This window comes from Chroicocephalus ridibundus, chromosome 5 (assembly GCF_963924245.1).
Source record: "Chroicocephalus ridibundus chromosome 5, bChrRid1.1, whole genome shotgun sequence".
In the NCBI taxonomy this organism is placed as follows: Eukaryota; Metazoa; Chordata; class Aves; order Charadriiformes; family Laridae; genus Chroicocephalus; species Chroicocephalus ridibundus.
The window spans coordinates 72,678,271-72,703,269 of record NC_086288.1 but is presented as its reverse complement, the minus strand read 5'-3'; the positions used below and the strand labels follow the sequence as shown (position 1 = coordinate 72,703,269).

At 42.3% G+C, this 24,999-nt stretch overlaps 1 protein-coding gene across 9 annotated transcripts in view; it reads right to left on the bottom strand.

The window, feature by feature from the left end:
• Positions 1-24,999, bottom strand: part of CRACD (capping protein inhibiting regulator of actin dynamics) — a 142,666-nt gene that overhangs the window by 76,709 nt on the left and 40,958 nt on the right. The window lies entirely within an intron of this gene.

Below are 24,999 nucleotides of genomic sequence, written 5' to 3'. Positions count from 1 at the left end.
GTTTCTCAAAAGGAAAAACTAGCAACTTCTAAAAATTAAAATGAGAGCTTATCATAACTTTGATTTTCCTTCAACTAGAGTATGTAAAAATGAGTTTTAACTATTTTTCTGGAAAAAAAGCACAAAATGCCTTTTTTAATAAAAACCCCCTTTCTTATTACAAAATGACATGGTAATAGACTGCAAAGTAGGAAAAATTTAAACAGGTGAAAACAACTTGTAAAATTGCACAGAGCAACTGAATTAGGTTTTTTTCAACCATTTTTTCTTCTGGTTTCACTCGTTTTTAGTTCTACAATGAAAAATTTGAAACTGATTTTGAACAAAATCATGACTTAAAGGTTTCTTCAACTTTGAGAAACAATTTTCTGACCCTCATTAGGGATTGTTATCCTTCATTCTGCATATAACTAAAAGTGAGTACTAGTTGTAGCAACTATCCTATTCCCACACTCTAACAGTTATTACTATAAATAATATATAACTATATTACTATATAAATACTATATAGCTATATTACTATAAATACTGTGTAACAGTTATTACTATAAATAATAAATAATTTGCTATATTCATTCATCCTTACATCCTTAGGCAGCTACAAATAAGAGCATTTTTTTGGAACAATGTAATTAGGGTATCGGCAAAATCATGCTGCATTTGACAAGATGAAGATAAGTGCATTGTTTCCCCTTTGGCAATCAAGCAGAACAGCTTGTGGGTATTAAATGGTGCGGTTATTAGCCCCGATATTCAGCTACTGCTGAAGTTCAGGGGCTACGTGTTGTTGGGTGCTCTCAGGCTGCCAGGACAGATAATGTAGATCAACAAACCCATCTGGAAGAAGGCAAAGTCCATTTAAGCTGAGAAACGACAAATTAGCACTCAATTGACTCTGCACCACTCATAGCATTCAGGATGTCTTTCAAGGTGTGAATGAAATATGAAAATGCAATATGAAAACATCCAGACCTTGTCAGGCCAAATTTAGAAAAAAAAAAGAAAGGTGCTCCTCATGCCTATGACAAACTGTGAAGGTCTCGAACTGCTGGTATTTGTGTGTAGCTGGGAACTACAGATGTTAAAAGTCTCATACATGCACATCAGCCTCAAATCTAATTTTCACACATGGACTCAGCACTACCCTCTTCCTTATGGGCAGTACTGAAAAGAGCACGTGCAACGGTTTGAGCACTGAAAGTCTGTGGCCTGTAACAGGATATCAGGTCAACGCTGTTCTAGCAAAACAGGAAGGAATGTATTCACGTTTTCACCAAAAAGCACCCCCAGTAAAGAATTATCAGTGGAAAGGGTAGTGAGGCTCTATGAGGGTGGTGAGGCACTGGAACAGGTTGCCCAGAGAAGCTGTGGCTGCCCCATCCCTGGAGGTGTTCAAGGCCAGGCTGGATGGAGCTTTGAGCAGCCTGGTCTGGTGGGAGGTGTCCCTGCCCAGGGCAGGGGGGTTGGAACTAGATGGTCTTTAAGGTCCCTGCCAACCTAAACCATTCTATGATTGTATAAAGTTCTCTGTTAGCTCCTATCCGTAAATCCTGCATGCCACCAAAAGGCATTTCAAGCACTGTCTCTCTGACAGCCCCTACCCTAGAGATGTCATGTTGTTCACTGGCAGAGCAGAAAACATCGCTCAGTGGGACACGTCTGCTGATTTCATGTTTCCCTGTCCTTCTTGCACCTGACTGACTGATGCTAATGGTTGTGGCGCAGCAGACACCGGGAGTTCAACGCACCTGCAATAGAGAGCCTGCTGTAACCCAGAGACTTCAGGTCACCTTGCGTGCATCCCAAGGGGAGCAGTAAATCTGCCGGTGACTGCCATTATGGAGAGTCAATTTTCATTCTGCTGGTTAAGGTTTTGAAGCACGTGAGCAACGGACCAACCTCTGAATTAGTTCATTGTTCCTGAAAATCAGAATCTAAAGGACTTTGAACTCCTGGATATAATACAGACCTCCATTGTTCAAGGTGCAAGAAAAAGCTCAAACTTAAAGCACAGTCAGTGTTGACTACTAAGCTCAAGAAGCACACAAGGAGATGCCCTGGCACTAATAAGCAAACAGAAAAGTTCTTCCTTCTATGTAATAACTTTCTTTTTCTTCTTGGGGGAAGAAGTGGAGACAGGAGGATAGGAAAACATTTCCATGAAAAGGAAATTCCCACAGACAGACCAGCACGGAAGATTTGGACCTTCAAAGATTATTCCAGGAAGCTACTGTATATCATCTTTTTCCAATGCAGCCATAAAATTCAACACAGTATTAGAAATTTGTATTTCCAGCATAGAAAGCTAAGCAGACGCATATTCTGCATACACTTAAGAAAAATTACTGCATCCCACAGGAATAAATAGCAGACAGAAGCAATGACGCCAGGCCCAGAGCCCATGAAAATCTGACCAGAATGAAAATCAGGAAAGAAAAAGTTGCTTCAGTTTCTCGAGATTGTGTTGGAGGACAGAGAGCGCCATACTCCGCATTTCACCTTTTCACAATCTACACTTTACCTCGAGACATAATAATAGTATAAAACTTTAGAACAGAAAAAGGCCATTATAAAAGCAGATCCCTGAAAACACCTACCCTGATGCTAGAGTTACGAGTGGTAAATTGATCAACCGGTCTATTTTCAGCTTCTCAGACAATAGTTGTTCTTGTACACAGTCCACATGGTTGTTATTTTACCACGCAACACAAGACTAGTAGGCAATTAAGCATGGCAAACCACCAAATATTTGACCACTAAAGGACCCTGCTATATCTTTTCCCCCTGCCTATTAAGTACCTGTTTTTCTAAGAGCATGTTTCAACTTCTTAGAATAGCTGAGTAACACTCCAAAAGGAAAATATGTTCAGTATCCCACAGGTAAATATAACCAACTCCACTCACAGAATCCTTTTTTTTTTCACATGCAAAGAAAGCTGCTTATTCAAAGAAAAAAAAAAGTGTTTCTCATCAGACAGAGAAAGCCAATATCAACAGCTCCTGAAAAAAGCAGTAGAGTGTAGAGATATCTTTCAGTTAAAACTCTGAAAGCTGTGACTCAGTGTTTTCTATCATGAGCAAGAACACGATCCTTCTATGAATTGCACGGTTTCTTTAGAACATGAGAGACCACTCTGCACTAGAAACAGTGTTAGCACATTTAAAAAATGTGATTCTCCAATTTAATTGAATAACACCTATAATTTAAAGTATACAATACATATACAAAAATACACAGAATATCAATAAAAAGACTTCTTTTTTTTTTTTTCCCCAGACTATTTACCTGACAAAAGCTTGCAATGAGTTATTAGCCAGGAAAAGTTGTACAATTCAGAAAAACACTTTTGGCGTTGTCAGGCTTGGGAAACAAGTTGGTATTGCCGTACAAGCTGTTTTACTAACAAGTCATAGTACATTTTGATACCAAGGTTTAGTTTTTAAATTAAAAACAAAACCAAAAGAACTCTCAGGCAGTTGTTTGGTGGCCACTAATACGTTCATTTCTCTGTACCAGAGACTGAGATGGTTCTGCGTCAGACATCATGCAATTTCACTGCTTTAGATTATCCTCTCTGACAGTGCATCACATAGTGCCCACAACTGCTCAAAGCTAAGAAAATCAATATTAGGTCATATTAGCATTTTATCATGGTTCCAAAGTTGAGTTTTTGTCCCTAGCCCCTTCAGGGCTGGGTCCTGCAGGGAGCACAATCCCCAGACACGCATGCATTTGAATACGTTTGTATGTATACATATTTGTGTGTATATACACACACACGCACAGCGCCATGGAATGACAGGTTAAGTTTCTCAAATGCCGCTTCCTTCCCAAAGTCAGAGGTTTGGGCTGTTCAAGGGGAATGAATCCCCTCACTGCAATTACCGGGACTCATTAAGAGAAAAGTAATATGGTAGCAGATATGATCTGACCTGCCCTTTCCTAGGTTTCTGCAAGTTACATAGTTTTACCAAAATGCGTAAGAAAAGTCGCAGAGAGAGTTTTATTTCAAAAGGGACTACCACCATACTAATAAGTGCACCTCTCCTGTCCATATAAATATGGTGAGTAAATTGTGTTCTTGTTCCATTGGCAGAAAATAGTACCCAAACACGGTGGGCAAAGTCTTCTCACTCCTCAGTCAAAAGCAAATTCCTTTTATGCTTTCTTGGGAGAAAAATAAGAAGCTAAACATTCAGAACTAGCAATTAAAAGCACTACAAATAACAGAAAATGTAAAAATCATGGTTAGTAAATACTATGTCAAAAAAGAGCGCGTGAAACCTGGTATAAGAAAAGCTTTTATAGCTCAATCTATTATCATTGACATGTCCTGGAACTCTAGGATATCACAAAATATCATTTAATTCATACAAGGGCTACGTGTCTGAGGGAAAAACAAGCAGTAAAAATGTTCCACTCCCAGTTTTCGATAGTAGTAGAGTGCAGACTTCTCCCATATCTCCTGGCACGGTTATTTTCAGCCATGCCTTGCAAGGCATCCTCTTCCATAGTGCAAACTCAAGCAAAAAAAAAAAAAAAGAGGAAAAAAAAAAAAAGACCAAAAAACCTGAAAAAGATCTGAGCTGACTATCAGGAGTATTCCACAAGCCGGAACTTCTGAACAATACCTGCAAGGGCACGTAACAAGTTAGAAAGGTGTCAGAGCCAGGCTCTTCTCAGTGACATCAAGTGACAGGACAAGGGGCAATAGGCACAGCCTGAAACAGTGGAGGTTCCCTCTGAACATCAGGAAATACATATTTACTGGGAGGGTGACCGAGCACTGGCACAGGTTGCCCAGGGAGGCTGTGGGGTCTCCATCCTTGGAGATAATCCAAACCCAACTGGACAGAGTCCTGGGCAACCAGCTCCAGGTCGCGCTCCTTCAGCAGGAGGGGTTGGACCAAATGACCTCCAGAGGTGCCTTCCAACCTCAGTCATGCTGTCGTTCTGTGAAAACGGAAGAGGAGAAGCCAGGAAGGTAATTTCCATGTGGGAAACGAAAATAGGAAAACTTTCTTTTTTTTTTTTTTTTTAAAAGTACAACCCTATTTATCATAAGCCAAACAATGACATGAGTAAACAGGGAAAATCTGGATTAACCTTGACAGACCTGCAGAACAATTGCTGCTGACACTGTAATTTTCCTGGGTCAGGCTGACACCATTAAAAAGTCACCTCTCCAGTCGAGGTTGTGTAGATAAAATTCAAACGCATGCAAAAGACTGAGTGGGAAGGAAGCTTTGATCTCCCAAAAATGAAAGGCAGGAATAGCCTTCTCAGAAAACCCTGCGGGTCTTGATATGAAAAACATAGATTTTGCAGGGCAGGCGTCCCCCCCCACGGACGCACAGTGCAGCCGCGGGGCCCCGTCACCTCTGCGCTCCCTCGCTTCCCTCCAGCACACGCAGGGGCAGTGGAGGTTAATTGTATTTGCACAGGCGAGCAGCGAAGCTGCATCTAAAGACAGCAGAGGACACACGGATGGGTAAATGAGACTCCTGGAGGCGCACGATATTACTGCTGATGGGGTACGGAAAAGGGAAAACTCACGTGGGTCTAGGGGAGCTTGACGGCATCGCAGGAGGAAAATGGGTGGATTTCCGCAATGCGTGAACGCGCCACGGTGCGGGAGCATAGGCAGAGCATGCTGTAGTTTTAACAGCAACTAAATCAAAATAAAACCCTATTTTTGCCAGTGTTGTAGGGTGTTAGAACTTCTCTAACAGACCATCCAGGCCAGCAGAGCTCTGCGATACTCGTCCTTGGCTAACCTCAACCTGCCCTAGCCACGGGGAGCGTGCTCAAGTGTGAATCAACTTACACTTTATTGCAGTGTTTAGTTATACTTACACTGGCAGAATTTAGGTGTGAAGTGGCAAGGAATAAACGAGAACCCAACCTCTCCCTGGGCTTAGGCTTGTCTTCCTCACAGTTTATATGTCACACTGCCTTCAGAAGAGGTAGTTGGTTTTTTTTTTCTTTTAAAGCAATATTGTCCTTTCTCAAGGACTATAAACATCTCCAATTAGAAATGCTTCTAATACACTCTGAAAGAGAAAAAGGTGAAATACTACCATTTCTTCATTTTGCTGCCAAGATCTACAGTGTTGGTTCTCTGTTTATTGTGCCAATTATAACCTCTAATGTTCAGAAAAAAAATAATGTTATTGCTTTCCTTGCAGTACCTTAAATGATAAGGCAGGTCATCATCTGTTGCAAGATTGTTTTATGATGGTAAAATTCCTCCAGTTATTTTCTGTCCATTTAAAGTGCTATGTTTTAACACTGTTCTATGGCTACAAGTGTCACTCCTGAGTATATGCCCACACTATTTCCAAACACAGATAGAAAAATCATTATTTGCAATATTATGTGACCAGATTCCATTCCCTTTATTGGATCTCCACTGAATTCTGTGCCACAGGCTTAAATGAGGCTGTAAAGTTGCTTGTGGAGTAGGATCCTGCTCTACAAGAGTAAAAGTAAAAAGACTGTTAAAAGAACTTGAAAGAAAAAGAAAAAAGGAACAGAAAAGCCTGAGAAACTCCTTCTTGAGGAATGTCATATCACAAAGCACACAGACAGTGCAAGCTGCATGGAGTAATGATGCCTAACCCTCATGTATACCCAAGAATAGAGGGGAAAGGGAGCTTCTTGTACCTATCTCCTTGGTCTATACAGAAATCACTAACAATCAGTTTCAGGTACTTGCTGGTGCAGAAATAAATTTGCCAGCTGCCTTGGAAGCTGTCTGAAGAAAGGCACTACGTACACATAAATCATTAATGAACTGAGTGACCTCATCCTTGGGTAACTAGAGAAGCCTAGAAACAACACGCTGTAGAGGTAGAAAGTCTTCTAGTCAGCAGTGCCACGCACCAGCAGGCAGCACACACAAGAGCGTCCATCTGATGCCATAGCAGATTCCTTTTGACAGGCTTCGTGTTTTTATCTCAACCACCACAGGTCATTGGTGGCAAAAAGCAGAAGATTCTGAGGGCAGACGAGTGCACAGTTCAATAATTAAGAGGGGGATCCCTGTCTTATCTCTTGGTTTCATCCAAGGCTTGCCTGAAGTGAAGCACTTGATGGCAGTAAAATACATTTTGCAACCTTTAAGAACACAAAAATAGTCATTGCATCTAAGCTGGTAGATGATGCAAAGCTGGTAGCACAAACCACCATGGTCCAACCTGTGGCTTGCAGCAACGTCCTGGGGAAGATGGGGACCAAACGTACAAAGAGAAACTCTGTTTTAGGAACCACCCAGCTCCTCCAGCCTCACAGAGTGACAGGACCTACCCCCACACCCAACGCGGCAGCAGCAACCCAGCTTTTTGGGGCACTTTCCTTGTTTTTCAGCCTTGCTCCCTCACCTTTCGATGCCTGTGGCTGCCGCTGCTCCAGCCCAGCTCTTTCCCCAGCCCATTCGCATGATGATAGCATGGAAGATGCAGGACGCAAAGGCTGACAGGGAAAGTCAGGAGAGAGGGCAGCTGCCGGCACAAAGTGAGATGAGGAAAAAGCCTCTTGGCACAGGGGTAAAGCTGCTGCTATGTGAAATAAGGAGTGATCATGGTTGCAGATGTCCCTGCTTACTGCAGGGGCTTGGACTAGATGACCTTTAAAGGTCCCTTCCAACCCAACACATTCTATGATTCTATGGTTCTGTATGTCCGAAGTACCCAGATCCAGGTCCCCTGAGTTCAACGTTGTGGCGTTTGACAGAGACTCTTGCAGCCCCTAGTACAAAAAATTCAGTTACACCAAACTGTCCTCACAATTGCAAGTTTCTTAATGGTATGATGAGGACAGCAGTTCTTCAAAGGTCATTTAAATGAAGACAGGATGGTGACTTTGCAAGACCAATGAGGTTGTTCAATGCACAAGCATCACCATTAAGGAAAACCAAACAAAGGCAAAGATTTCTGTGAAAAAAGCCAAAAAAAAAAAAATAAAAAAAAGGAGACGTTTGTCTGGTTGGCTTCTCTGGCAGAGCAGAAGAGATGAAGAGATGTTTCTGGTAATGTGAGTCGAATGAGCTAATGCTTCGCTGGGCGATTCTCTGGAGCCAGTGGCCCTGTGATTGGCATGCTGTTTTCTTTTGTTTCTTCTCCGTAGAGAGAAGTGAGAGAGGGAGGGAGCACTTCACCGTTGGTCTTCATCCTGCTAACACGGGGAGGAAACTCAGGCGAGCGTCGTGCCAGCTGCATGCCATGATTTTAGCTGACAACCGCTCCACGCTGCCTTGGCTGTACATGTAAGAACTTGTTTCCCAACGAGCTTTACAAGCAACTCAATCATCATATTTTTACAGCGTGTTCCAGAGAGTTTTTCAGACTGTTCTAATGTGACAATTTGACCCTGAATCTGCGATCGGTGGTTACTGGCAGCCCGGTATCTTCATCCTGATAGGTGTTTTTGCTTGCTGTCACGTTGCAATTCACATGTTCCTCTCTCATATTGATGTGTCGTTGCCCGGGTGGCAGCAAATGGCAGGGAGGGCTTTGTGCTTTCCCCCTCTCTTGCACTTCTGTTGTGTGGAAATTAAGAAGTGGGATTGCACAGAGACTTGGCACTACTTTCCTGCAAGAAATCAATATGCAAAAAGCTACTTTGGCCAGGCAAGATTAATATTACTTAGCGATAATCAATAGTTCCATCCCTGAAGAATTTTTAACCTTCTAAATTTTCTCCCTCACATAAAAAAAAAGAGAGAAGGAAGAAAATGGAGTGGTGAGGGACAATAGTTTCCCTAATTACTTCTAGTTATCCTACAGACATCCAATACGAGATGTGCAAACCTCAAGAGATAGGAAGGGATAAGGGAAAGAAACCGTTTGCTGTACAAAGATTTGACAGTCTTCTGTCAAACACAAGGATATGTTGTTTCTTGCTCAGGACTTTCAGTGTTTGTTGTGTTCATTTAATAAAGCACCACATGTAGTCAAAGACAGAAATTCCATTGGTGTTTATGAATCTAGTTTTGTAAAACTATAATAAAAGCAAAAAAAGCTCAAAGGAAGGAACAAAAGTCACTTAAAAGGACTGGAGAGAATTAAGTGTATTAAAGTTCTTTGTGCATCTCATGTCTCTGTAGTTTACTCTCTTCTTGAAATGACCTACACCAGGTACCACGGAACCACTTTTTTTTCAATTCCATGACACTTCCATATATAACCTTTCCAGCGAGCACATTAATAGCTGTCCATTTGACAGAACTGCCCCTTATCCAACTATACAGACACACACACACACAAAAAAAAAAAGCCCAAAACAAAACCCAACAACCTACACTCTCTGCCACTAGAGCATGGCCCGAAGCGCCACATCTAGACGTTTTTAAACACCTCCAGGGATGGTGACTCAACCACCTCCCTGGGCAGGCTGTTCCAGGGCCTGACCACTCTTGCAGTAAAGTAATTCCTCCTAATATCTAATCTAAACCTCCCCTGCTGCAACTTCAGACCATTTCCTCTGGTCCTGTCATTATTCACCTGGGAGAAGGGGCCAACACCCACCTCTCTCCAACCTCCTTTCAGGTAGTTGTAGAGGGCAATGAGGTCTCCCCTCAGCCTCCTCTTCTCCAAGCTAAATGTGCCCAGCTCCCTCAGCCTCTCCTCATGTGACCTGGTCTCCAGATCCCTCACCAGCCTGGTAGCTCTCCTCTGGACACGCTCCAGCACCTCAATGTCCCTCTTGTACAGAGGGGCCCAGAACTGAACACAGTACTCGAGGTGAGGCCTCACCAGTGCCGAGTACAGAGGCACCATCACTTCCCTGCTCCTGCTGGCCACACTATTCCTGATACAAGCCAGGATGCTGTTGGCCTTCTTGGCCACCTGGGCACACTGCTGGCTCATGTGAAGCTGGCCGTCCACCAGCACCCCCAGGTCCTTTTCTGCGGGGCAGCTTTCCAGCCACTCTTCCCCAAGCCTGTAGCATTGCTTGGGGTTGTTGTGACCGAAATGCAGGGCCCAGCACTTGGCCTTATTAAACCTCATACAGTTGGCCTTGGCCCATCGATCCAGCCTCTGTAGAGCCTTCCTGCCCTCAAGCAGATCAGCACTCCCATCTAGTTTGGTGTCATCTGCAAACTTACTGAGGGTGCACTCATTCCCCTCATCCAGATCACTGATAAATATATTAATCAAAACCAGCCCCAAAACTGAGCCCCGAGGGACACCACTGGTGACTGGCCACCAAGAGAATTTCACCCCATTAATCACAACTCTCTGGGCACGGCCATCCAGCCAGTTTTTAACCCAGTGAAGAATACACTTGATTATGCCATAATTCGCCAGCTTCTCCAGGAGAATGCTGTGGGGGACGGTGTCAAAGGCCTTACCAGATAAGGACTGAATATCAGATAAGGACTGAAAAGAAATAACTGCTGTGTTGTTAGAAATTCTGTCTTTTTCCCCCTTCATCTAAGTAGGGGACGTATCTTGGAACATAACTGCAAAATGACAATTTGGCATTTGTAGTTTTGTTGAATAAAACAACACAATAAAAAACAATTAAAAGCTTTTTTTTCTTCCCCCACCCAGACTGTAAGGGCTTTCTGCTAGGCCTTTGGTCATCTCAAGGCAATGCATGCTGAATGTTATATAGTTATGCAAAAAGTCATCTTTTGATAATTGTAGTGGGCTACGACTCCAGTTCCTAGTAAAGATGAATGTGCGCTCCTTATTATTCATTTTCCATGCTTTTTCTTCACTTAAATAGCTCTATCTCCTAGCAAAGTGAAGCAATAGGTTAATATCTTTACTGTGTTTATTTTTCGAACAGGAAAATGCATCTATTGCAGAAGCTATTCTGACACAAAGAAATACATATACCTACATACCTAATTGTAAAATGAGTTCTTTTTTATTTTAATAGGAATTTATTTTTACTATCTCTATCCTGGCATTTAATAGATTCTTATCAATCAGATGCTTTTTCTAATCACAAATTATCAGAAAAAATTCCCCTGGATGAAATTTGTTGTGAACAATAGACTTTCTATCAAATCGGTGACATTTTAAAGCAGTTTCAGTACCTCTTTTCAGGTATGGCTGGTTGTGCAACCCATCACCACCTCCAGTGTGACAGACAGAAAATATATGTAGAGTGAAAGAAACGTAGCTGTGAAAGTACAGCATAGCAACAGCACTACGTGTTGGTCTTTGCCTTTTTGCATTTTGATACACTGAATAAGTTTTCACCCTGGCAGATATTTTCACTCACCTGGAAATCTTCACGTTTTCTCTCTCTATGTAAAAAGAAGTACAGATTAGGAAGTCTTCCTGCCTTGTCTTTGAATTTTCTAGGCTGTGATTGCTCTCATTATATGGTTTGCGTGTTCTTCTGGATAAGCATTAAGTCTTTTTGTAAGTTTGAGAAGCATCCGACATGTTTTTTGGAACTGCTGCTATATCAGCAGTAAGTTGTGACAGTTCTATTGATCAGCACTATATTTCTCATAGTTTTCCGCAACAACCTTAAAAGGGCATCTTCGCCAATGAGACAGCAGAAGGTAAATATATCAACTGTCAGTAGCAAAGATACTTAAATCCACTTACTTTCTCTCAGTAAGAAAGTGCCTAGAGCAGGAAAACAGGCAGAAATTTGAACGAAAACCCATTCAAGCAGCATTCCCCAAAGGGAAATGAAAGGAGATGGGAACAAATACAGCTGTGATATTTCCACGGATGCTTGTGCCCTACCTGACATTTCCAGCAACACAGCAAACCAAGGCCACAGCTTCTCTGGAGGAGCAGGTTCTCCTGGTAGAGCTCAGAGACCTCAGAAAAAACCCAGCATCAGCTCCATCACGGGCTCCACCCTTACAGAGCCAGGCCACATCTTGCACGGTGTGACGTGTGACACAAAGCAGGGTGCTTTTTGAAGAGCTGGGCTCCCGTTTAGTTGTTGTATCAGGATGCTTTTCATGTAATTAAGCAGCAAGATAAATTTGTGCCAAACAACCAAAATCTTGAGAGTTTTGAAATGTTAATTGGATGTCTGTTTGTGTATTGGGTGAGCCTGGGAAGAAGGAGATGGGAGGAAGGTGGTTTAGTTTTTTCTTTCTCACCATCCAACTCTATTTTTAATTTACAATAAATTAGTCTTCCCCAAGTTGAGACTGTGTTGCCTGTGACAGTAATTGGCGAGGGATCTCCCTCTTTTATCTTGACCCATGAGGTTTTTTTTTCCACCTTATTTTCTCCCCTTGACCTGTCGAGGAGGGGGAGCGGGAGAACGGCTGGGTGGTCAGCTGGCCAAGGTCAACCAACCAGAGTTTGCTATTGACAAGTACAAGGTTCTTCACTGCCAAGGAAGTATTCCGAGTGTAGATTCGGTTTTAGTTGTGTCCTTTTAAACCCAGAGATCCCAACTCTGTCTCCTAAGACTTTCAGTGCACCGATCTAGTATTCATTTGTATTTTTGTTTTCCCCCTTTTCTGAGAGCGACGCAGGCATTATTCAGTGCTATCTTTTCTCTAGGTAAGGAGAGCAAAATGAAAGTGATATTGGGCACCAAAAAGGACACAAATCATGATGCTTTTTTCCAGATGTTTAGAAATAGTTCAGCAGTTTGGTATTTGTGATACTGGTATGTTGTCACATCAAAAAATAAAAATTGTTGCAATAACTTCCTGCGTTATTTTTCTTCCGTATTTCAGTCTATTGCCCAATGGTAAATAGAGGCTCTCTTCAGGCTCAGAGAGTTGGGGACAGGCTGAGAGAGTTGGGGTTGTTCAGCCTGGAGAAGAAAAGGCTCCGAGGAGACCTTATAGCCCCTTCCAGTACCTAAAGGGGGCCTACAGGAAAGATGGGGAGGGACTCTCGATCAGGGAGTGGAGCGATAGGATGAGGGGTAATGGCTTCAAACTGAAAGAGGGGAGATTTAGATTAGATATCAGGAAGAAGTTCTTTACTGTGAGGGTGGTGAGGCACTGGAAGAGGTTGCCCAGAGAAGTTGTGGCTGCCCCATCCCTGGAGGTGTTCAAGGCCAGGCTGGACGGGGCTTTGAGCAGCCTGGTCTAGTGGGAGGTGTCCCTGCCCATGGCAGGGGGTGGAACTAGGTGATCTTTAAGGTCCCTTCCAACCCAAACCATTCTGTGATTCTGTGAAATAAATAATTTCTCGGTGGGATGGAATGACGAAATGTTCACTACGCTACCAGGAGTTAAGAAACTGAGCCGAGGTAAGCAGTCAGGTTTGAGAGAACTCTACCGGAAATGAAAAGTTAGAGGAATTGTTCAAACAAATGAGCAGGGAGGCAAAAACTAAGGAGACCTGAACAGCAACTACAGAAGCTGCGTGTACATACCAACAAAAGGAAACATGGGGGCTCTGCCATGGAAACAAAAGCAGGTGAGCAAATAGAGCACCAGCACTGATACCCCACTGCAAGCAGATGAATCATTTGGCTAAAATTGGGAATGTTCTTTTCAGCATCTATTTTTAAATAAAATGTCTAAGAAGCCTTCACAAGGTTTTTTGTATTCTCTGTTTCAGTTCCCAAGAAGTACCAAAATACTACCAGAAAGGTTGGTCCAGAATATCGCTGCCAGGGTCTCAGAATAGAATTCCCCAAAATTTTACATGCAATCATGGAGTGAATGTTTCCAGCTTGTTTCATCTTTGTTTTAGGTTCAATGAGCCTAAATAACCAGTCTAGCATACATGCCTAAGACAAATACAACTTCAAATCTTCGATAAATCCATCTGCCCTTAAAAAATTGTACCCTACACTGAAAAGAATGAATGTTGGAAAATACTCAAAACGTTATCAAAAGACAGCTTGAGAGAAAGAAAAGTTCATTCATTTAAAACAAAAACAAAACAACAAAAAAGAGAACTCCCAAGTTTTAATAGCAACACAGACAGTTTAAAGAAAATATATGCTGACATATTAAAAAAATATGGCTTTTCCCAACCGTCAGTTTGGCTGTTTTCCACTTAAAAGTAAAATTCTAAGAATTGGTCTACAGCTTCCTGTACACTAAACCAGATAATACTGTTTGACACAGCAGAAGAAGAAAGTAAAGCTATTAGTTTACATAAGATTCGCTATATATTCCTATTGGCAAATGCTACAGCCTAAAATTAAAGATTATAGAATTGTATCCAGCTTAATCTACTGCATTAATTTTCTTTGAAGTTGAATTATATCACATTAAATTGTGTTACATTGTGTAAAATTGCAACAACACTTCAATGGTTCGATTTAAATGGAACCAGTGGACTTGCTCTGTGCTGGTCACAGGCAGGAAGGCACACCTTGCTTCCTTGGTCTAACCGAAATCATCACACTTCCCTCTACCCAACACGACAGTACTAATCTTCATTTTTTTCTTACCATTATTCCCTGGCATATTTTTTCCCTATATTATTAGGGTCTTACTGTTCAGTCAATTATGTCAATATTTGTGATTAGTGGATACAAAAATGACAGATCTAGAAGGCTGAAAGTCCTTTCTTTTTTTTTTTAACAAAACAGACATGACACAGGTCGTGGCAGCAGGATCTGCCATGCATTTAAGACATCTCGGCCTTCACTTATCATATCACTTTGTTTCACAGTTCTTCTGTAACCTTCCTTCCTTCCTTCCGTAGCCTCTTGCGAGGAGTGCTGACTCCACGCTGTAAAGCAACGATATGCCAACACTTGTCTTCCAAGATCCGAACAAACCCAACAAATCACATCACACTGATTGAATATATTATTGTATCAAATATATTGAGATGCAATTCTTCCAGGTAAGTGCCAGCATATTCCCTGTAGATTTCTTGCAGTTTAATAGGTAGTATTCTAGAAAATAAGCAATTAGGGAGGGTGCCAGACTCTCTTAAATTTAACAGATCTTAGAATAACTTGTACAGAAGCTTAATACATTCCTGTAAAGCTGTGTTTCATGCTATTAAATTAATAGATTTTTTTCTAGAAGGGAGGATGCTTTACTCAATTACATTTTGATCAGGAAAACAAGAGATTTCTCAATTACATTACAAAGGCAAAACCTTCTTGCCAGGCTTCCACTAGGAAACAGTCTCTGTTGATTTTTATGAGTGAAGTTTCTTCCTACAGAGGTCAAACATTTCATTTTGGTCGAAGCCAGTCATCACTGGATGACCCCACTGCTCTAAATTCACCTTTAGTGCTTGATTAAGGTGTTAATTTCATGGCAGGAGAACGAGCCTGCCATGGTTTGAGTATACCTATGGAAAACAAGGATTTATTCATAGAATACAAATGTGAAACACAGCAAACATACGTTGAACTTAGACCACGTGAAGACTTATGATTTGAAGAAAAATGGTGAAATGGCATGAGTTCTAGGGATGGTCACGTCCTCAGGTGACAAATCCTGACCTCTGCCCTGCAGCACAGAGCTGGGATTCAACAGCCAGTCCTTCAGCCTTGTTTGCTAATTATGATGGGACCAAAAAAAAAAAAAAAAAAAAATCCCCTCTGATATGCACAGGGTCTATACACAAGTTACAAGGCTTCAAGATTTTTCACTAATCACTTGACCTGAATCAAAAGAGAAGAGGAAGAAATGCAGAGGTGCGTACGCTGGTGTTAATGTACTCACGGAGTGCAGGCAGTGATGGGTTGACCTGGTCCATCGCAGTAGTCTGATTTGGAGCTAATATGTGAAAGCATGTGTTTACGCCTTAATAGCACGAGTGCTCAGTTTTAACCTTTGGTTAGTTAAAAAACCCTAAAACAACCTTTCAAATGCTTTCTCAGATTGATATAAAAGTGAGAGCATCCACAATGTTCACATACGCAAGGTACACAGCCGTACCTTTTAGCTGAATGAGAAGTTACACCCTTAGGCATCTTTAATTTCTAAATTGCGCCCTCCTGGTTGTATGGAATATCTTCTCTTGGCACGAAGTTACTAATGGAGACAGAACTTTGAAGAAGTGCATTAGGAAAGCTTCCTTGCCCCTGGAGACTTGTCCCAGGGGATTACACCAATCAAATTTGTTAAGGAAGCAGTCAAGTGCTCTCCAAATATAACCTGCATCTTTCCGAAGAATTTAGCTGCAGCCAGATTATTTTAGCTCCAGTTCCTTGTGCCAGAAAAGCTTCGTCTCCTTGTCAGAATTAGCCATCTAATTTTGGAAAGTTCACCACGAAAACAAAGGGAACGTGTGAAACTGCAAAGGAGGTGTTATCACCTCTATTCAACAATAACAGGCTGTGATAAATCCCTTCTTGCCAAATTACTGTAGTTTTGCAAGAATTTTAATTTGGAAGCAGCTATTTGGATCCTACAGGCAAGTCAGATTTAGAATTGTAAATCCATGAAACTGATCAAGTCTCAAATGTCAGCAAACGACAAAGAAATTACTTCTCCTTGCTAAGGCTAGTCTTGTTAGATATTTTTTATTGCTTTACCTTGTTTAAATACAAATTACAGATGCCTCCTAGAGTGCAATGAAATAACTCTGAACAAGGTTAGTAATGCAAGAGCAAAGAGTTGTGGCTCCTGGACAATTATTACCAATTTTGACAAATGGTAATAGTTCAATCTTCTTTTCTTTCCTTCTTTGAGCCCATTTTTTTCTCCTTCACCAGCTGCTCGCTTCAACCCTGGCAGACTTGGTGCCTCCCCACTGCGTGAGTAGGACCATACAGGAGAAAACCTCCAGCACAGAGATGGCAACAAGCCACGGGGTAGGATGGAGCCCAGAGAGGAAACCAAGAACATTCAGTTTTTTAAAACGCTTTCCTGCCTTCCCCCTGAACCAGTTACCATAATGCTTACAAGGCAGATGAAACAACTCTTATTTAATTGGAGCCTTGCGTTGTTATTTCCTAGCAGGTGAGTGAGGCAAAGAAATGAGCTGCTCCGTGGACACAGTTTAGGGAACACAACAAGGATGTGCAGGTGAGGAGGTGGGTTTGATGTTGGAAAAGGGCAGAAAGGAGCCCTACATCTAGAGAGTCAAACCCTCTGCAGAGGAACAGCACCATCCAGAGCTACATCACACCGTAAATACTCTAGAGGCCTGGCTAAGGTAGGGCTCTAACATCAATAGTGCTTGTTTTGAAAGCATTTATTTTTTCCCCATCATTCAGTGTGGCACTTGTGTATCACTCACTGCACAGAATCCATGCTGGTGAGAAATATTCATTTTTCCAGATTCATTCGTTCTGCATCTTTGCTCGCCTGCAGTGCCATCCTCACCAAAAAAAAAAAAAAATAAAAAAATTGTTCTTGAACAGTTAACATGAGAATAACTTTTCAACTATGGCCAGGGTAATAAAACACCATTACAAATATTTTGTATTTTGGCTACAGTCTGAAAAAGAGAAGGGGTAAGAAGGTCTGGAAGGTGTAGGAAGCACACGTGAAGGGCAAAGCACTAAGCAATATTGGGAGACAGCCCTGCTGAGACCTCTCTGCTCCGGTGTAGCCCAGGCACAGCCCCACTCACATCTCATGGGAGGTTTGAGAAAGCAACCATGGACGTTCTGTCTTACAAATATCACAAGCACCATCTAGTAAATCCTCACTGAATGTGCACAGACTCCCATCTCCAGATTTGGAGAGCCTCTTGCTAGGATTTTTGGGAGGGCGGTAGAAAAAGCCACAACACCACATTAGGCCTCATACCACGTTGGAAATCCTGACTCCAGAGCATGCAAGCTTTCCAAAATTTCAGCTTAAGTCATGAAGCATTTAAAGCATTTTAAAAATGGAGAAACTCCCTTCTCCCCCCTCTGATTCACTTCCCCAAAAGTAAAAAGACAATTTCTTCTGAAACATTTAAAACATTTCAAAATGATCCTCATGCCTGAACAGGTTGGGTGAAAAATATCAACAGGCCAAGCAAACTTGTGCGAAACTTTCTTGTCATGACGGTTTATAAAAAATTATCTGCACACCTGTCAGGACAGAAACAGCCAGAATATCCCAGGCTTCCAGGAGGAAAAGAAACCTGTTTGAGACTTGCACCTGATGTTCAGACATAGTTTGGTTATATTAACTAAGTTCTGCAGTGATCCCTCTGAATTTCGAAATGAAGAAGAGCCGACGTTAGGATAGGTTTTTATTTATTATATATTTTTGAAAAAACTTGAACTTAGATCTGTATGCCATTTTACCTAACCCCTGGAGACTGGTGGGGAGGGAAGGCCAAGGAGAAGGGAGAGGACACTAGAGGTAAAAATTTCTGTATCTGCCCATATTAGATGAACCCTTCTCTGCTTTCTGAGCCAAATCTCTTCCAAAACATTTACTGTTGCTAAAATGCTTACCACTCAACTATTTTCCTAAGTGCTTTAACTTTGACTTCTTTTCAGTTCTAGGTAAGAGTAATTAAATTTTTCATACCAAACATTTCCCAAGAGTTTCCACTGCCTTCAGCTCCAGAGGATACAAGCTGACCTTGGCAGGCAGGAGATATTATCAACATTCCTTATTTAGGCCAGTGGCAAGCTACTTCTGTCACCTCATCTTGAATTAATTTTAAATACCATGACAGCGATGCCTGGAAACAGCTCTCCAGGCAGAAATCCCCAATTGCACTCACAAACGTAAGGATTTAGCGCAAGCATATTCATCTTCATTACTGGAAACATAATAGGAACTGCGGCACTTAAAGACAATACCTGTGTACGGGTATTTAAACAGGAATGGCTCTTGAGTGCAATAAATACTTCATGCTCACATGAGCTGGGTGCCTACAAATCAGATGCAGCCCACTGAGCCATCTGCTGTCACACCATTTTCCAGCCCGCCCTTCTCTCTGCGGTGCTGTGGGGGCTGCGCCGCTCCCCGAGAGCCATTTGGACTGAGCTAGGTCGGATAAAGAAGACCCCTTCGCGGCCGGTGCGTTTAAAACCGTTTCTAAATTGCGTGTCAAATCACCGTGTCCTGTAATTGAAATTACCGAAGTGGAAAAGATCCCAGGTAAATGGTTAGGGTGGTGTTTGTAGGTTCTTCTAAAGCTTACTTCTGATGAGAAAGTCAGTTCTTCCTGCAGCTGAAATAAACCCTCTTCCTGTCTTCGTTACTGATGTGATCCTGCACAGCTCGGACAAGAAGGGGGCTTTTATTCCACCAGCTTCCAGACAGCACAGCAGGAAATGTGACACAGAAACATCTTTGTGCCGAGCCGACTTGTGTGCTGTGTCAGATGCCGGGAGCATCCAGCTGCCTTCAGCTTCACAGAGCCGAGCAGAGGGATAACGAAACTTCGGGATGCTACAAGGCACTGGCATGTTTTTCCTAAGAGGGTCATGGCCAGGAATTGTCCCCACATCCTGAGCTGTGACATTAGCAACTGCTGCAAGAGGCTGATGAGATCTCCTGGAAAGCCGTCTGTGAGAACAGAGCGCTTCACGCCTCTGAGCTCTTCTGCTGGATGAGAGGAGAGCTTCATCTCTCTGGTGTCACACTGATAGTCTGAGATGCTGAACGGTATCAGGGACCTGAGAGGACCAGGGTGTGTATCGTGACAGAGGCAGGAAGGCGGGACAGCAGGAAAAAGCAAAACATAGGGATAAAAGTCTTCTAGTTCCCAATATTCAGCTATGTATTATGGAAACTACGTATTAAGGGTACTGTCCCAAAACTTCCTTGAGGTCAGAAAACCTGTGGAAATTCGTCTCAAGCGAGATTACCTAAACATCTAAAATATCTAAATATTACCTGAAATGTCACAAATAACTGCTCAAAGCTTATTGCAACTTAGATACGATGGCAAGCTGGATACTGGCCTCCACTAGATGCTGAGCTATCTCTTCATGAAGTTGCTGGACTTCAGATGGGTACGGACTTCAGCCTGCTGTTTCTCCTCTCTTAATGCTCCTGACACCCTCTGGTGTCTGAAGGATCTGTTATCAAGACAGAATTAGACCGGCAAACCTTTGACCCTTTAACATTAAATATTAAAAGGGTACTAGAATTTCACCTCAGATGCCTTCAGTGCTATAAATAGATCAATAATTATTTTGTGCAAGTTCAGCAATAAACCATTTCTGGAGGCATCTATATTTTCTTCTGCTCTATTAACTACCACTAAAGATTCATGACTTCCTCCTAGGTGAAACCAAATCCCTTTTATGAGTCAGCAAGCAGCGATTCTACCAGAGCATCATACAAACACAACCAGAAGGGCTACCGTTAATGGCTCCATTACAGCGCATAAAAGACAAAATACTATTTTTCATCTAGGTGCTGCATTTTGGACTACATCTCTGCTATGAAGTTTGCCCATTCTAAGAAAAAAGAATAAACCATAAAAAGTAAAACCATACAGCTAAAGCCTTGCCTCGCTGCAGTATTGCCATTAATGTTGGAGGGGGAAGGGAACAAAGCCCGTGTTTTCGAAGAGTTCCACCCAGTGTTTTCCAGTCACCTACGTATAGTTTGATGGTAGGGAAAGAAATGCAAAAGATCTCTTGCTCTCACAGAGGACTCTTAACTACCCTGGTAGCTAGCAGCCAGAAAAGAGGCAATTTGAAGATGAGGAAAATAAGATTTCAAAATGGGAAGGCCTTTTCAGAATACTGAACGAGTTCTTAACCGCTTGCCCAAAAGACATCAAAAGAAACTTGACACCCAGATCTCCACATCTCAGAATGATGACCAGCATTTTTGCTTTTTGGCAAACCACTAATGTGGTTGACTCGTTAAGTTTGAAAACTAGCGCACTGCCTTCTGCCAGGGGTAAGAAAAATAATATATTTTGGATGTCATAAATCGTTTTACACGTTATACTGCTTCTATACCAACACCTAGCGAATGCCTGCACTCATGTACATATCTTCATCTAATTACTATCTCCTTTTTGAAGATAAAACAGCGTTCCCAGACAGTGGTCCCTGAGCAATAGCCTTCTGGTGGTGCCTGCGGCCAAAGGAAGTTGTCGACGCAATCAGAGGAATGTAAAGCGTGTTTAGCAATGCTGAGCTGCTTTGCTCGCAGGCCGGTGAAGCGCGGAGTTTTTTAATGTCTATGCCAGCACTTCAGACTTTTCAACAAAACCATTGTTGTTGTTTGGCAGCATCACCCATCTTTCCCTGCACAAATAATTTGAAAAATGAAATGCCCCAAACTGTCCTGACGACTTGCCTCATCACAGCCTGCTGGATGCAAGGACATCATTATTTAGCATTCAATAACAGTACCTTAAAATGCTTTATAGCAGCTCTGTCATTTTCTGAAATTCTTTTTAAAAAATACCTGTTCCAATAGTATTTCTTAGTGTAACAGCATGTAACTCTGACATGACAGATCTGTACTTATCTACATAAAGCAATATAGCATGTTGTTGAGAAGGAAAAAGTCAGCCCTTTCTGGGCTACCCAAGCCTTTTGAGGCCTGAGGGCTTGCTATACCGCAGTTGGAAAAATAGCAATAGAGGAACTCCACATGAAAATTCAGAAAAAAAGCTAAGTAACTTTTCAAGCAGAGGGACGGTTGAGCAGGAGATCTATTTGTTTTTCATGCATCCAATTCCATTCCCTTTTGTCCTCTTGAGCAAACAGATTTTGCACATTCCCTGTGATGAGTGTAAAGTCTCTGAGCAAACCAAGCTGAACCCATGTCTGGGACAACGAATGACCCTTTAAAAGAACAGTGCATTTTCATTTAATCTTGGCTTCGGAATAGCATGAAGTTTGAATACCTTAAGTATTTCTGCTGCCCAAATGAACGAACTCTGGGAAAATTTCAGCTATTCAGCTACATCTATTACAGGCAGAGGCTGAGCACCCCAAGCTGGAGGGTCTTGAGAGTCTGGGATTTGCTCATTAGAAGAATGAAAGACTGGGATCCAGAAACTGGGGATGAAGCAAAACCTCGGATCAAACGTCCCCTCTCTCTTAAGCAGGCCCCCCTTGTTGAGAGAGTTTCTTTTGTGAATCAGTGTTGAAACAGCCACTGACGGGGCACTTTCACAAGTGGCAGACGCTATATTTTAAAAGAGAAATAAGAAAAAACCCAAGCGCCAGAGGAACAGATTCCTCGCTGAGTGGGTGACAGAACACAAGCAGCACAAGCCGCTGCTTTGGAAGAGAACAGGGCGATCTTGTGGCAGCTAAAGATGTTCTGCCTATATACATTGCTTATACACACAGGATTTGATCTGCAAGTTGGGGTGCCACTTGCCTATACGTGAGCTTTAACTGCTGTATGCTCCCAGCTCTAAGAACTACTCAGAGCATCGTCCAGGTTAGCGGCAGTCCAGAGTCAGTTATGAAACTCCAATCTGGCCGCACCACTAATCCTTAAATTGCAGGGAAGGATTACTAACCACCATGTATCTCAGCATTTAAGAGGTGATGCAGCAAGAGAGGAAGCAAACCTAATCCTCACATTAGCAGCCTAATTATTTTCAGGAGAACACACCCTCACGCTGCTGCTGTGTCTCCTGCATGGAGACACCGTCTCACATCCTAAAATAAGTGGAGTTACATGAGCAAGGCCATATGCTTTCAGCGAGGTTTGTCAGCTGAGGCACAGAGCTGCTGCTTTGGGTTCTGGAGCGGGATAACTCCGTGCCAGCCAAAATCCTTGTGTATGTGTCTGTTCTGCACCGCACAGTGGGACAACAGCACAGAAACCCCAGATTCTGTAGTCTGTTAAAACCAAAGCAAAAAAGAGAAGGATGGCAAGGTTCTCTAGAAATACATCAGAGAGGTAAATACCGTAAAAGAAAAGTTAATTTAAGAGAATGGGCAGCTTGAATGAGAACCAATACATATCCAATGGCCATAGGAAAAAAAACAAACACAAAACTCCCCCTCCTACCATTCCCCCAACATACCAAACCATCAGAATCTGGAAAAACACAGAGTATCCAGAAACAAAACACTTGTGACTAGTTTTAAAGATGGAGTGTGATAAGTTCATGAAAGCGATGCATGGTATAATTGCCCATCACAGGAGTGGACTGGAACTCAAAGGCTAAAGAAAGCAGAACGCCACGTGTATTGAAATCCAAATTATTCCTACATAGTACCATCCAAGTTGCGTATTGAAAATATACGGAAATTTAAAGAAAAAAAACCCCAACCTAACAAACCAACCAGAAAATACGAGTATACACATTCTTTAGCAAAGATAGATTGGAATTTGAGCGGCCTCCTGAAGGAACCGCCGGCAATCCCAGCTATATTGAATAAACACATGCCACTTTCTTGGCAAACTGTCCGAGGGCGGCAAAGTGGTGGCTCACGATGCCAATCCTATAGTAAGGCAAAAGGCTGAAATTTCTCCGTAAGCGGTGGCCGAACGCCTTCCTGAGCAGCAAGAGAAACCCTTCCATAGTTGACCACTCCGCCTTTATACTGTTACCGTTAATTGCCTAACACTAAAACAATTCATATTCGGCATGTACATACTTACCGCACTGTAGAATCGTTAAGTCTTAGTCTTGCTCTGGCACTTATTTTGAGCCTCAAAGCAACTTATTCGTAACAGTTTTGTGTTATTCTGTTACCAAATAGGTTAAGCAACATGATCCTTAGCTCCTCCTGCAGAACCTGCTCAGGCAAAACAAAGCTCTTCCCATCTCCTGGGGCTCTCTACCAAGCCGGTATATCATTCCCTACAACATTCTATTATTTGCTGTAATAACACGAGAGAGAGCAAAGGCATGCAGGGGAAAGAATTTCACAAAAGTATAGTCATCACGCGCAAATTCTATATTCTTCTCTGTTTGTTTGAAGGCTAGAAAGTCAAGCTATTTTAGAGTGATAATTGACTTCTATTTTGGCACTGTAAAGAAAAGAAATGTCATCCACTGTGGGCAATTAATGGCATTACATATTCACATACACCCACATTCGTTTGGAGAAGGAAAATACAACTCTCTGACAGCTATGCGCTCCTAAAAAATAAAAATCCAACAGATATATTTAGAGACTCCAGATCATCCAAAAGAAAACAGATCCTAATTTTATGTTACTGACTAGCACTGGAGGCAATAACCTTTACCTAACAGCTTTCTTTATAAAAATTTGTTGATGGGCACAAACGAGTTTTTGTTTCTTCGCTTTGTAGAGTTCAGCCCTTCAAAGCCATTGAGGTCCCTGCGTGTCAGTCAAGAAGAATATGGTCTGTTCTCTGTTTTGGAGGCTTTCTAGCTCCCATTCATTTGAAAGAACTGCTCAGGAACAGAACAGAACACGTTTTTTCATACACACAGTGAAGCAGCTCTTAATATTTTTTATGGTTAGAAAAGAAGGCTTGGAAATAGACATTTCAAGTAAGACATAAGCAAATAAACAATGATGTCAATTGTTATTACAAAGCTAAACCATCATGCCATGTCCTCTTCATCTTTCTTATTTTTTTGGATTGTATGTAAATTTCAAGAGAGTGGAGTTGTTACTATACCTACAGCTTACATTTCTTACAAGACTTTCTATATTACTGTGTTCATAGAATCATAGGATGGTTCGGGTTGGAAGGGACCTTAAAGCTCACCCAGTTCCACCCCCCTGCCCTGGGCAGGGACACCTCCCACTAGACCAGGCTGCTCAAAGCCCCATCCAGCCTGGCCTTGAACACCTCCAGGGATGGGGCAGCCACAGCTTCTCTGGGCAACCTGTTCCAGTGCCTCACCACCCTCACTGTAAAGAATTTCTTCCTGATATCCAATCTAAATCTCCCCTCTTCCAGTTTAAAACCGTTACCCCTCATCCTATCACTACACTCCCTGACAAAGGCATTGACCTCCATTCTCATTAACACTAATATTAACCATGTTTCTTCTCCCTTCTTGCAACAGTTACCACAAACGTAAGTTAATTGCAGCTGTAAACAAAGAGCAGAGGCCCTGCCTGCTCCCTCTAACGAGCTGCGATCTCCCCAGACCCAGCGTAACTTCCCGCAAGGCCGCAGTAGGACCACCGTGTCTTCATGCCTGGGACAACCCCATGTCCGCAGGGACAACACTCCGAACAGCACCTTACCGTCTGCAGGGCAAGGAGTTTTCGTACCCTTAATTTATCATCAAAAACAAGGC